The sequence below is a fragment of the Hypanus sabinus genome, chromosome 7, assembly GCF_030144855.1.
Source record: "Hypanus sabinus isolate sHypSab1 chromosome 7, sHypSab1.hap1, whole genome shotgun sequence".
In the NCBI taxonomy this organism is placed as follows: domain Eukaryota; kingdom Metazoa; phylum Chordata; class Chondrichthyes; order Myliobatiformes; family Dasyatidae; genus Hypanus; species Hypanus sabinus.
The window spans coordinates 69,536,734-69,551,883 of NC_082712.1; positions in this window are offsets into that span (position 1 = coordinate 69,536,734).

The window sequence follows — 15,150 nt, forward strand, 5'->3', positions numbered from 1 at the left end:
AGGAATTTTTCAATAAATACACTATTAATGCAATATTGGAGGGCCAAGTATCGGTTCTCAAGTCATTGTTGCCCGAAGATACAGTGAGGTCGAGATGTTATCATGACCAATTTATTGCTGTAGGTGAAGTTTAGGTTATTAGAACATTATGCTCGTTATTCAACCTTTTTTCATTTTGCTATTCGTGAACTTTAAATTGATAGCTTACTACATTTAATCTGTCTTTTGCTTCAATCAAAAGTATGGTGCACTAGTGCTGCATCTTTACTTCTTTGCTAAGTTCTTTAATCCATAGGACTCATCCTTTCTCTTTTCAACATTGATTTATTTCTAACAGAGGTATCTGTTATGCGAGTGCTAAGTTTGCAAAAGGCTGGCATGCAGATAAAACAAACATTTAAAAGAGCTAACTGAATGCTTTTGGGCAAACTAGAGGAAATCTGCAGATGCTGAAAATTCAAGCAACACACACAAAATTCTGGTGGAACGCAGCAGTAAAGGTCTCCTGACAAAGGGTCTCGGCCCAAAACTTCAGCTGTACTTCTTCCTATAGATGCTGCCTGGCCTGCTGCATTCCACCAGCATTTTGTGTGTGTTGCTTGAATGGTATTGGGTATTGCAATGGTAATTGATTAAAAAAGGTTGAGAGGTTATGTATGTTTTGGTCAGGTAGGGCATTGAAGAGACTGTATTTAGAGTACTAAATGCAGTCTTTGTCTCCCACTTTAAGTAGTTCGGAGAACTTTACTAAAACTTTACTATCTTGAAAGGGCAGATTGACCAGTTGGAAAGTTTGGATATCCTAGGCTTGTACCTGTCGGAGTTTAAGAGTAAGATGCAACTTCACTGAAACATTAAAAAATTGCTGAGAAGTCTTAACAGGGTGGTGTGGAGAGGATTTGTTGTTGAAAAGTAATAGCTTTTCCATTTAAGTTAGACATAAAACATTTTTCTCTCCAAAGGCCATTAAAATGCTCTTTATCGGAGTGTTTTAGAAATTGACTTTTGAATATTTTAAAGGCAGAGGTAGATATATACTGAATAATCAAGACATGGTCTGGTTTGGAATGTGGAGTTAGGGTAACAATCAGATTAGCCAGCATTTATTAAATTGCAGAGTGGACATTAGGGCTTAGTGGCTTAGTATGTTCCTAAATTGTACGCTCAGATGTTCATATGTAAGTTCAAAGTTCAAAATTCGAAGTAAATTTATTATCAAAATTGTTATATATCACATATACAACCCTGAGACTTATTTTCTTACAAGCATACTCAATAAATCCATAATAGATTAATAACCATAACAGAATCAATGAAAGACCACACCAACTTGATTGTTCAATCAGTGTGCAAAAGACAAAAAACTGCAAATACAAAAAAAAAGAGATAATTATAATAAATATATAAGCAATAACTATCAAGGACATGAAGTGAAGAGTCCTTGAAATGAGTCTGTATGTTGAGGGGGCAAGTGAAATTAAGTGAAGTTATCCCTTTTGGTTTAGGAGCCTGATGGTTGAGGGGTAATAACTGTTCCTGAACCTGGTAGTTTAAATCCTGAGGCTCCTGTACCTTCTTCCAGATGGTAGCAATGAGAAGAGAGTATGACTTGGGTGGTGGGGGTCCATAATGTTGGACGCTGCTTTCCTGTAATAACACTTTGTGTAGATGTGCTCAGCGGGGAGAGAGAGCTTTGCTTGTGATAAACTGGGCCATATCAACTGCATTTTGTAGGATGTTCTATTCAAGAGCATTGCTGCTTCCATACCAGGCTGTGATGCAGCCAGTCAATATTCTCCCAAAGCATACCTATAGAAGTATGTCGAAGTTTTAAATGTCATTTCTAATCTTCACAAACTCCTAAGGAATTAGAGGCATTGCCAAGCTTACTTTGTAGTTAATTGTATTTATATGTTGGGCGCAGGACAGATCCTCTGAAATGATAAATCTTAAGAATTTAAAGCTGCTGACCATCTCTACCTCTGTTCCTCCAATGAGGAAGGCTGACTAAAAGAGTGAATCGTCACCGTCTAAACCCTTTAATGCCTAGCTGGCACTGGTGGCCTCAAAAGAGTGGATGCTCCTGTGTAATTTCACCATGCCACAATATCTGCTTGATCTTCGAAGTATTTACGACTGGTGTTGTAGGTTTTCAGTGAAATGTTAAAAAGTATCTGGACAGCTTTGACTTCCTGTAAATATTTTCAATGCACAATTATATGTACCATTCCATCTGAGAACGATTGCAGTCTTAGACTAGTTCTGGCTAAGAGTTATAAAAAAAATTTCATGAATTCAAATGGGCAAACATGAAATTTCAGTTTAAGTCTGAACTCATAACCTTCTGAGAGATTTGTGGTAAGAATATAGTAGATAATGTGCACCTCCAGTACCTGAGTTGGCAACATTTCTATCCATATTGTCGCATAGGCATTCTCTCACTGGGCACATTCTATTAGTTTTCCTTGTGGGTATTAAATAATGCACATCGTAGTTCCAGCACACACCATGATGACAGAGGTGAGAAAGCAGAATACAATAAGTTCTCTCAAAATAAATTCTTACTAAGCAGTCCTCGTAGGAAGAAACTTCTATGGTTTCAAAATAAAAGGAATGGTTAAATCTGAGAATATTGAGCAAAATATGCTGGATAGTTCATAATCTCAGTATTTGAGGTGAAATGTCTGTTTTAGATGAATAAAACCCTTGATTTTGGCCTTTGATTGTATAGATTTCAATGATGAGTTTAGTCCAACTACATCAGAGCTGTTTCTGAGTTTGGGAACAGGAGATCAGTCAAGATTTTAATTTCAGATAGTTCCCCTTCTTACTTCTTTACAAAGGGACAGAATCAGTCTTGATTAAGATCCTCCTCTGGGGCCTACCTTACATTATTATGGTGACTACACTCCGAAATTACTTCAATATCTGTAAGTGCTAGGGCACATTCACTGGTCATAAAATTCACCATTCATTCAATTGTCTACAAGCCTCAAATGGCACATAAAACTTCCAGGAGAGTGAATATTTTCAAATGATGTATGAAAGATCAGATTTTGCCTACTGTTTACATCTCATTTTATGTAGTACCTCAACATGCCTCTGTTTATGGCTTCCAACTGATCCTCATCACAGAGCAATTCTGAGCAGTGCCACACATGCCATTAAAAACAATAATACAAGTCATCTCCATCATGAGGAGACAGCATGTCTTGTACAGTTATTGGATGAAAATTATGTGCACCTTTCACAGGCCCTAGGTTCAGAAAATTTCTAGTTTTTGTGAGTGTTTCTAACACAAAGAATATTAAGAAAACTGTGCTAGAAACATCAGCTTTTCTTTCCCCCAAGCTTCTCATTTTAAAATCATGCATGCAGAATACTCTAGTGGATTACTGGAAAAGGTAAAGGAGGATATCCACCCTTTGTTAAATCATATCTTTGTGAGATTCCATCTCAAGAGAGGAGGGAAAGTAAAAGAGACACCAAACTAAAGTATACATCTTCATTCTTCCCTGTATGATACTATTCAACACAGTATTTGCAAAGTGGCCAATCCAATGCAAATCTGGCCCATTGAATTTTAAGCAAAGCATTGACTGCATGGTGAGACAAGTTTGCTTTGTATAAAGTAAGCTGAATGAAATATTCACTACGGTGTGCATTCCAGACTTACTGAAGCTGCAAAACTTGAGACTGAACACTAATCTTCTTAGAAATGCTGTCATTCTGGCGATGTTAAAATAAGAATCATTCATAATTAATAATCACAATGCTCACTTTGCTTCTGAAGGTGCCATGATTTATTTAATGTCATTTGAAGATCTTCCGCAGAACATAACAGTGTGTTGGGTAATACAATTCACAGCACAATAGCCATTGAAAGAACTCAAAAAACACCTGGTTCCAAGTTTACCAGAACCAGCCAGATGATAAGCACCATAGCAATTCAGTGCTCCCTTCCATCATCGCCTAGTTTCAACAAAGCATCCATCTCCCTGTCAGGCTCAGATATACAAGGAGCACTTCAAATCTGCTTAAAATATTAGCTACAGTTTCCTGTATGTTAAAAAATAGCACTTGCGAGGCATATTTTGCTGCATGATGCTGTTTGGTAGCTATAAATCTATATTGACTTGATAATAATATTTTTACTTATTGCTGACACAGAAATACAAGTTTAATTTTATGCATGGGTTTTAAATATGTTGCAGAAATGGAAATCATAAATTAATAAAACTCACATTTAGGTTAGATTGTATTTTTAATCTGATGAATATCCCAAAATGCCTTCAGGACTTTTGACTAAATATGACATCATCATATTCGCACACATCATTCAGGAGGAAGCTGTTTAATGGAGAGAGGCGTAGCAGGAGAGAGGTTTAAATTGGGAACTCTAGAGATCAGAATGGAATATTGCTGGTGCAGTGATGAAGTTTTTGAGGCCAGAATAAGACCATAAGATATTGAACCAGAATTAGGCCATTTAGACCATCAAGTCTGCTCCACCATTTCATCATGGCTGACGCATTTTGCCTCTCAGCCCAATACTCATGCCTTCTTCCCACACCCTTTCATGCTGAGAATAATCAAGAATCGATCAGCCTCTACTTTAAGTATACCCAGTGACTTGGCTTCCACAGCTGCCTATGCCAACAAATTTGACAGATTCACAACTCTCTGGCTAAAGAAACTCCTTCTCATATCTGTCCTAAAAAGACGCCTCTCTATTCTGACGCTGTGTCCTTTGGTCCTAGATGCCACCGGAAACATCCTCTCCACATCCACTCTATCAAGGCCTTTCGACATTCTATAGGTTTCAATGGGGTCACCCCTCAGGCCCAGAGTGATCAAACACTCTTCATATGATAAGCCTTTCAATCTCCAAATCTTTTTTGTGAACCTACTTTGAACCCTCTCTAACGTCAGCGTCATCCTTTCCGAGATAAGGGGCCTGAAACAGCTCACAATACTCAAAGTGAGGCCTCACCAGTTCTTTATAAAGCTTCAACATAGGTGATAGGGGTAAGAAGGGATGACTCAATAAGTAGATTCAAATCATGGATGAGAATATGTTTTAAAAAAGCTGTGTTTTGTCTTCCAGTGATTCAGACCATTAAATTATTTATTTATTTGACATCCCTTGCCGTTTGCCCAGCGTATTTTATTTTTTGTATTGTAATTGATGGTCAATCAAAGATCATTAAAATATGAGATTTACTTACTGCTCTAAATTACATGGACCTTTTTTTCCCTTGTGAACATTTTTCCCCAAATGTAATGTCCCCATAATTCCAGGAATGGGACTAGGTTGCATGATCAGCAACAGTCATGACTTCCACCATAAGATGTTTCCTTTGCAATCAAAGTCAGGACAATTTGGAAAAGTGCTTTGAATGGACATAGATCACTGTTGTGCAAATACAACTGGCTGAATACCTATTGTTGCCTTTGTTGATTGGCAGCAAGGAATGTGTAAAACATGCACAACATTCACCACCTGAGATCCTGATGATCTGTACATTGAATGGTTAGAGAGTTTTTTTAGTCACATCAGATCTAATGTCAGAATGTAATCAAATTTCTGTTCACAGGCCAACTTGATTAACAGCACTGAGTTCAAGAGGAGGAGTGTGCCCACAAAGCTTTCGAATATAAGTTAGTATGTATGTCTTTCTCCTGCGGAGAGTTCCTATTGAAATGAATGCCGTGTTAATGAGCCAGAGCTTGTTATTACAGTGTCTATACGTTGCTCAAATGCAAGAGTGTTTGGACTGAAAGAATCAAATTCTAATGGAAGCTTATGAAATTCTAATGAAAATCTATTATTTTTAACAGCAACTATTTAATGCTAAAGCATGTAAGCATAGATCTGGGCCCAAACTGACAAGCAGTTAACGTCTCTCCTAGTATTCGTTTGCACTGAAAGGCTGGAGGCTTGTTAGAAAATGCATATAACTACATAACAATTACAGCACGGAAACAAACCACCTCAGCCCTACTAGTCTGTGCTGAACATTTACTCTCACCTAGACCCACTGAACTGCACTCAGCCCATAACCCACCATTCCTTTCCTGTCCATATACCTATCCAATTTTTTTAAATGACAATATCAAACCTGCCTCTACCACTTCTACTGGAAGCTCATTCTACACAGTCACCTCTCTCTGTGTAAAGAAGTTCCCCCTCATGTTACCCCTAAACTTTTGCCCCTTAACTCTCAAATCATGTCCTCTTGTTTGAATCTCCCCTCCTCTCAATGGAAAAAGCCTATCAACGTCAACTCTACCTATCTTCCTCATAATTTTAAATACCTCTATCAAGTCCCCCCTCAACCTTCTACACTCCAAAGAATAAAGACCTAACTTGTTCAACCTTTCTCTGTAACTTAGGTGCTGAAACCCAGGTAACATTCTAGTAAATCTCTTCTGTACTCTCCCTATTTTGTTGACATTTTTGCTATAATTCAGTGACCAGAATTGCACACAATACTCCAAATTTGGCCTTACCAGTGCCTTGTACAATTTTAACATTACATCCCAACTCCTACTCAATGCTCTGATTTATAAAGGCCAGCACACCAAAAGCTTTCTTCACCACCCTATCCACGAGATTCCACCTTCAGGGAAATATGCACCATTATTCCTAGATCACTCTGTTCTACTGCATTCCTCAATGCCCTATCATTTACCATGTATGTCCTATTTTGATTATTCCTACCAAAATGTAGCACCTCACACTTATCAGCATTAAACTCCATCTGCCATCTTTCAGCCCACTCTTCTAACTCGCCTAAATCTCTCTGCAACCTTCGAAAACCTACTTCATTATCCACAGTGCCAACTATCTTAGTATCAAATTTCTTAGCATCTACCCAGCCTCCCCATAAAATTTTGATTAATGGGGTTATACAGCACAAAAACATGCTTTTGCAATGCTGACCATCAAATAGCTGTCTATATTAATCTCCCTGTGCTTCACCTTCAGGGATCCTTAGACTTATACACTGAGGTCTCACTTTGTCTTGATGCTAGTTTGGGCCTGCCACTCAATGTGCATGTCCTAGCACTATTACTCCTCATAGAATCATCACCTCACACTCACAAAATTTCTGCCTTTCCTCTACTAGTTTTCAAAAATGTAGCATAATATAAAAACAGACCACTAGTGTTGGATAAAACAACAGAATTTATTATAATCGTGCACTTAAATTCAAGGATGATTCGACTCATCTCATTAGTTCAAATCTCATTCCAGGCATCTGAGATCATCATCCAGACTGATACTCCTCAACGAATACTGAGGGAGATGTTATGTTGAGGTTGACTTTGATCACCTTCACAGTAAAAATTTCAATAACACTTGTCTATAAAGAACAGCAGAGTTCTTTTCATTCTTATCTTTCAAACAATATGACTGATAAGGTTACGTTAGCTTAACATGCTGATACCATATCATGGAAATCTATGGAAATGAATAAGCAGTTTATGTTTCAGGCTGAGACTCTTCTATAGGACTGAAAAGGAAGAGGGACAATGCCAGAATAAAAAGGTGGGGGAGTAGAAGGAGGCTAGCTAGAAGACGATAGGAAAAGCCAGGTGGGTGGGAAAGGTAAAGGGCTGGAGAAGAAGGAATCTGATAGGAGAGGTGAGTGGACCACAGGAAAAAGGGAAGGAGGAGGAGCACCAGGGGAGCTGATAGGCCGGTCAGAAGAGATAAGAGGCCAGAGTGGTGAATAGAAAAAGAGAAGGGAAGAGTCTTTTTTTACCAGGTGGAGAAATCGATATTCATGCCATTAGGTTGGAGATTACCCAGATGGAATATAAGGTGTTGCTCCTCCTTATTCAAAAGATTCAGAAGATCTCTGATATGGTGGTATGTCTTGTTTTTAACAAAAAGGAAATGACTACAAGTTACGATCCATGTTGAATATTACCTGTTGCCAAAAACTGGAAGGAAGGAAGGATATACGTCAATAATCTATGTCTAGAGGAATTACTGAGAGCATAAAATCTTCACATTTTCCATGAACAGCAGATTCAGAAACAGAGAATGATGCAATCAAAACTAATGGAAGAAATCAACTGAATCTGAGAAAGCTGCTGATGTCCAAATAATCTAAACAAATGAGATGTACAGTAATGATTGGATGTTGGTGTCAAAAATATGTATTCAACAGAGGCAAATAATGAGTGATTTAAGTACTCCACAAGTGTACAGTACAGCTAAATGAACACTCGCCACAGCATTGCATTAATGACTATGTTTATAAATATTTTGCTGGCTGAAGGTAGACCAAAATATTACAAAGTGCATTGAGAGCAAGTTCCCTCTATTTTGGTCTTGTTTGACTAACTGTTCAAAGTATTCAATCTTGTGAATCAAAGAGGATGATGATACAACTTATTATTATTATTAGCAATTATTACGCACTGCCCAGTTATCTCAGAATTAGTTCCAATTTGTATTGTTTGTTGAGTCGACTGGGTACTGATAATAATCATTTAAATATAATTGCTCCTCAATTATTTCTACATGTGGTTCATACACAATTTCCATTAATATGAGAGTTCCTTGCATTTATAAACTGCCTTTAAGATGGCAATATATTTAAACCTACAACAGTTAACAAATTGTATTTATCACTGAACCAGAAAAGATAATAGTATTGAGGCAGATTTCCAGACACTTAGCCGATATAGAGATAGATATAGATATAGAGATAGATATAGATAGAGAGAGATGTTTAGATAGCAGCAATAGAGAGAAAGAGACAGAGATGGAAAGAGAGAGAGAGAGAGAGAGAGAGAGAGAGAGAGAACTTTATAAAGGGCTTCCTGTCAAGCATAAGGGACTCATAAAAATTAGGGATATGCATGAAAGCAGAATTGGAAGAGCACAGAGATCTCAGAGCTGGTTGGTTTGAACTAAGCTGTTGAGTTACACTTAGAGGAAAACTGAAACTGGTTTGAATAAATACTGAGAATTGTTAAATCACTGTGTGATTGCTTTTTTCATAAGGGCACTTGCATCCTGGACCCAGGACAGATCCTTTGAAATGATAACACTGCAAAATTTTAATTTGCTGACCCACTCCATCTCTGATCTCCCGATGATGCGTGGCTGATGGATCGCTGGTTTCCTCCTCTTCAAGTCAATAATCAGCTCCTTGGTCTTGCTGACATTGAGTGAGAGATTGTTGTAGCCAGATTTTCATTCTCCCTCCTATATGCTGATTTGTCACTTTGATTTGGCCAATGACAGTGGTGTCATCAGTACACTTAAATATAGAATTGGGGTAGTGCTTTGCCTCACAGTCATAAGTATAAAAGAAGTAGAGCAGGGAGGTAAGCGTATACAGTACATATATAGTTAAATAGATAGGTAAAGCAATCGAAATATTCCAAACTTCAATGAAGAAACTCAAGGAAAGTTTCAGTTATCAGTCCAGACCATCATGAATGGGAGGATTAAAATAAATTATACTTACTAAAAATGAATTAATATAGTTAAACAAATAGCTAAGTAATGGTATAATTTCATGCCAGTGGATAGTTGATGGATTGAATGAATTCATTACTTTATTTCTCAAAAACAGGAAAATAGTATACTGCATATCTTTAAGAAAAAAATGCCCAATGCAGTATCACTGTTGATAGATTGTTACTTTTGTTATTCATAACTACCTTTAATAAAGAATGTTTTGCTGATTATTAAGCCTCTGTCATATGTGTTAAAACACAGCTGAAGAGCCTACAATCTGGGTATAAGAGAACAAGAAACTTGGTAAATAATTCAAAGAAATGCATTCAGCACAGATTGCAGGTTCATTCATTTCTCAGCTCACTATGTACAAGTTCTTTGAGTCCCTCAGCTGCTCATTTCCTGCATATACATCTAGATTTGGGAATTATCTGTATTGGGTTGTGGGTAGTGCATATCTATAGCTGTGCACTTTTATGAATTGTGTAATCCAGGTAACATGACAATTATGTAGGACTGAGAGGTCTGTTTCAGTACTGTATATACTAGTAATATTCCTGGTGTTAAAATGAGCATAAAATATTGCCAACAATTGGTTACAAGATTCACAACCATTCTGTGTAACATCAAATCTGCTGCTATTAATCAAACCTGTGGACGTCCCGTGAATTGCAAGACTGAATCACCTGGAGATAAATGTTATAACAGAAATTCATCAGGCAGGCAGCTCACTGGTACTGTTATAATTTCAGTTGTTTAGTGCTCAAAAGGGAACATATCAGTGGAAACTATCCCCAATGTATCATAAGCTAAAGATAGCAATTAGATAGGTCAGAAACCCTTCTTTGTGCACTGCCCAGTACTGCAATATATTGATGTAAATCACAGTAACATACACCACAGGAGTGCAGTGTATCACTTCCACATGGCCTTGTCTTGCTGGAATTGTGTCTCGTTCTTCTGCTGTTCTCTATCCCCAGTGACCTAAGCTCCAACTTCTTGATCAGAAATGATTAAATTGCAAATGGGGTCAAGAACAATGTGATGGAATGACAGTAACACCAGTAGAGAATACAATAAATAAAATGCACAATAGACATATTCCTAAATAATGAACTAGCACCTTGGGTATTGCTTGATTTAATGTGTGAGGTCCATCTAGAGCAAGGGTTGCATAAGCAGTCCAGGTCTCTGCGATGTTTGCAAGTCAGACACAGACACTTCTTGAGGGGAAACATTATGTAATGTATAGATAGCCATTGATTTATGGTTATAATTTCAATACAACAGAAAATCAGAAAATATAAAACATCCAAGTATTTGCATTATATTGACAAAGATTAAAATACATAAGCAGTAACAACAGGACCATAGCTCTCAAACCTACCCTGCCATTCAATAAGATCATAGCTATTCCAGAGCCTCAGTTAGATTGACTATCCATCACCCTCTCTGGTAGAAAACTTCAATCCTCTGGCCAAGGGATTTTCTCCTTGGTCTGATAAGGCTGCCACATTTTCCCAAGACTATGTTCTGAGGTGCATTTCATGCATTTTCACAACTCTGGAACGTCTTATTACCAACAAATAACATGAAAATAGAGCAAAATAAAAGAAATCAGAAAATAAACAGACTTAATATCTGATTCTCCTGATGAAGGGTCTTGTCCCAAATTTATCATTTCCTATTTCCCTCCATAGCTGCTCTTTCTCTCGCTGAGTTATTCCAGGCACTTCATGTGTTGCTGTAGGTTTCCAGCCTCTTGTGTCTCCATCTTGAATTTGTAATATTTACTAAATTATCCAATTTGACAGAAATTATTGGAACGACATATTGTTACATAGATTTTAAGTTATCAGAAGATACTGGGATGGATATTGGGTAATTAGGGGTAGTAGGGGTTTGTGAAGTATTCTCTTCTTTCCATTGCCTAGGAAGAGCTTCAGCATTCTCTCAGAATGTAAACACCAGGGTTCTTTCTCCATGTCATACCAAAAGCTCCTTCCCCATTTTAACTGATTATGAGCTAGGGATTCCCAGGAGTCAGTGAAAACTACTTTATTGAAGCTGAGCACTTTTGAATCTCTTCCCCTGTCCTCCCTGTGACTGTGTGGGTTTCCTCAGGGTTCACAGAGCCCAGTTGCAGAATGGTGCACTGAAACCTGGCTACAACCAATGTACATGATAGCTAGAAAAATGTTTGATTGCCTAATTTTCTGAGGGTGGAGACCCAGAATCATGTTATATGGAAATATGCTTAGTACAATACAAACCTCACAGACCATCATGTTTTAGTCTATTCCATGATCCATCAATCTTCTGTCGCATATAATCTTCCATTTTCTTTCATCCTTGTGCCTATGTAAGAGTCTCATAAATCTCCCAAATGTATCCACCTCTATCATCACACCCAGCAGTGCATTCAATGCACTTACCACTCTTTCTGTAAAAATCCTACCTCTGACATTCCTCCAAACACCTTAAAATTATGCCCCCTCATAACAGCCATTGCCACTCTGGGGAAAAAGTAGTCACTGGCTCTCCACTCTATCCATGCCTATCATCCTATACACCCCTATCAAGTCGTCTCTTACCCTCACTCACTCCAAAAGAAAAAGCTTGAGCCTGCTGTTGTGATGGAAATAACTGGTTCTTTGAGTCTCAACAGTAGAGGCCTGGACACACACAGTTTTAATAATAAGGAATTTATTATTAAAGGGGAAGTCGGGTCAACACAAGCAACTACAGTACACAGGAAGCGGTGAGGGGACGGTACAGTTACACATACAAAGAACCAGGGAAAAGCACTATGACAGCTATCCCCCTTGACCTTGGATAGCTGTGGCTCTCTTACCAGGACCAACGATAAACCTTCCCAAACATAAATCAATGCACTTACCTTCATTGAGGTTGTCTGTAAGACAGACTGATCCAGGGACAAGTCTCACCTTTTACAGCATGGGACTTGGCGAGATAATCCAATTAAGGTGACCAATAATTTAGGTGTGCATTGATTAGTTGGGAGGGACTAAATGTTGATTGGCATGTGGTGTGTCCTCCGACCAGCCAGGTGGCAGCACATCTGTCACGTGACTGTTATCTCTGGATACACCTGCTCAAGATTATGTCCTCTAATCCAGGCAGCATCCTTCTCTGCACCCCCTCTAAAACTTCTACATCATTGAGATGACCAGAACTGAACACAATGATCCAAGAGTTGTCTAACCAGAATTTTATAGAGTTGTAATCTTATCTCATGGTTTTTAAACCTAATTCCTCCTACTACTAAAGGCCAACAAACCTGATGCCTTCTTAAGCACCCTATCAACTTGCATGGCAACTTTGAGGGACCTATGGACTTCAATCCCAAGATCCCTCCATTTCTTCACACTAAGAATCCTGCCATTAACCCTGCGCACTGCCTTCGAGTTCAACCTTCCAAAGTGTATCATTTCTCAGAATTGAACTCCATCTACCACTTCTCAGCCGAGCTCTGCATCCTATCAATATTCAATTGTGACCCATAATACCTTCTACACTATCCTCAACACTACCAACCTTCAACTCAATTTCTCCAACTAAGATAGCCATCTAAGCTAGACCTAGACCCATTTGCCCACGATTGGGCAATATCCTTCTAAACCTTTCCTACTCATGCAACTGCCCATTGTTGTTGTCTCTAGCTCAATGACTTCCTCTTGCAGCTTGTTCCATACACATAACATCAATGGTATGTTAAATACTTCCCCTCTCAACTTCAACCCATACTCTCCCTTCTAGCTAGATTCTCTTGTACAATGGCACAACCCACAGGTTAATGAGGTATTGGTGTTCGCATCAAATCTGGTCAATACTTGGTGCAGATTCAATGATCCCCCATCAAACCAAAGTCCATGTTCTCAAGGAACCTCACTGTCATCATTACTGGGCACTCAGGAATGCAAACTTAGAACTTTCCAGTAATTGGATGTCCATCTGCCAGACATGGAACACAGTGAGTGACAGTCTTCAGGCAACATCAAGACACAACAAACATCTTCCAGTCAAAAGAATGATATAGGAAAGATGTGGCACCACATTTGTTGCACGGAGTGAAGGAGGAGAACCCAAGTGCAGGACACAGGCACAGAGATTGAGCTGGGGATGCTGGTGCAGACGTGAACATTGAACAGAAAACCAGAGGAATCTTGACACAGAGCTCTGATATGGAGTCTTGACACAGAGGTGGGGTTTTCATGGAATATCTTGAAACTGGAGCTGAACTTAGAACAAATGGTTCTAAGCAGTTGAGAAATGAAGTTATCACATGGGAGTAGACCAACAAACTGGCAACCTGTGATAGTGATGCCATTGTACTTATTTCACAGTCTCTGATGAAAACCAGGTGTACTGTAATTGAGTAAACTAGCAGCAAATGGAGATCTAATGACGGAAATTAGGGCATAATCAGGGAGAAAGGAGCGTTAAAGGGGAACAGCTAACCAGAACCATGACAAAATTGTCCTGAAATAAATAGAATACTTACGTAATGGAATGGTCTTGAAACAAAAGAAAATTGATGTTGATGCTCCAGGAGGACAGAGGTTGTGCTGCACTGTTCAACTGAGACCCTGTTTCATTTTACATGGAATGCAACCAAAAATCAAGATTATAATGTGCTTTGAGACTTACAAGTATTCTTTTTAAATCAATTTCTGTAATTGGAGGTGTCTTTACCTTTAAAGAATGAGGTTTATTTAGAGCAGTATTAAGTGAAATTATTTGTCTAGCTGGGTATTTAATTTAATTTTCCCATACAACTGACAGAATTTTAACATACAACTGATCCTCAACACCAGCTCCATAGCAAAGAAAGCCCAGCAGCATCTCTACTTTCTGCAAAGGCTGAGGAAAGTCCATCTCCCACACCCCACACTCCCATCCTCATCACATTCTAGAGATTGTTTTGAGAGCATCCTGAGCAGCTGCATCACTGCCTGTTTCGGAAATTGCACCATCTCGGATTGCAAGACCCTGCAGCGGATAGTAAGGTCAGCTGAGAAGATCATTGGGGTCTCCCTTCCTGCCATTAGAGACATTTACACCATGCGCTGCATCTGCAAAGCAAACAGTATTGTGAAGGACCCCACACACCCCTCACACAAACGCTTCTCCCTCTTTCCATCTGGCAAAAGCTACTGAAGCATTCGGGCTCTCACGACCAGATTGTATAACAGTTTCTTTCCCCAAGTCATCAGACTCCTCAATACCCAGAGCCTGGACTGACACCAACTTACTGCCCTCTACTGTGCCTATTGTCTTGTTTATTATTTACTGTAATGTCTGCACTGTTTTGTGCACTTTATGCAGTCCCTGGTAGGTCTGTAGTCTAGTGTAGTTTTTGTATTGTTTCATGTAACACCATGGTCCTGAAAAACATCTTGCTGGTACATCTGTATACTGTACCAGCAGCCATTGTCGAAATGACAATAAAAAATGGCTTGATTTTGATCTCGAGATTGTGAAAGATGCCCTTTTCAGATGGCACCAACTGTTATTTTTTTTTCTGTTTTGTCTGAAAGTTGCTTGGTTGTAGAGGAATGATCAGAATCAGAATCAGGTTTATTATCACTGGCATGTGACGTGAAATTTGTTAACTTAGCAGCAGCAGTTCAATGCAATCT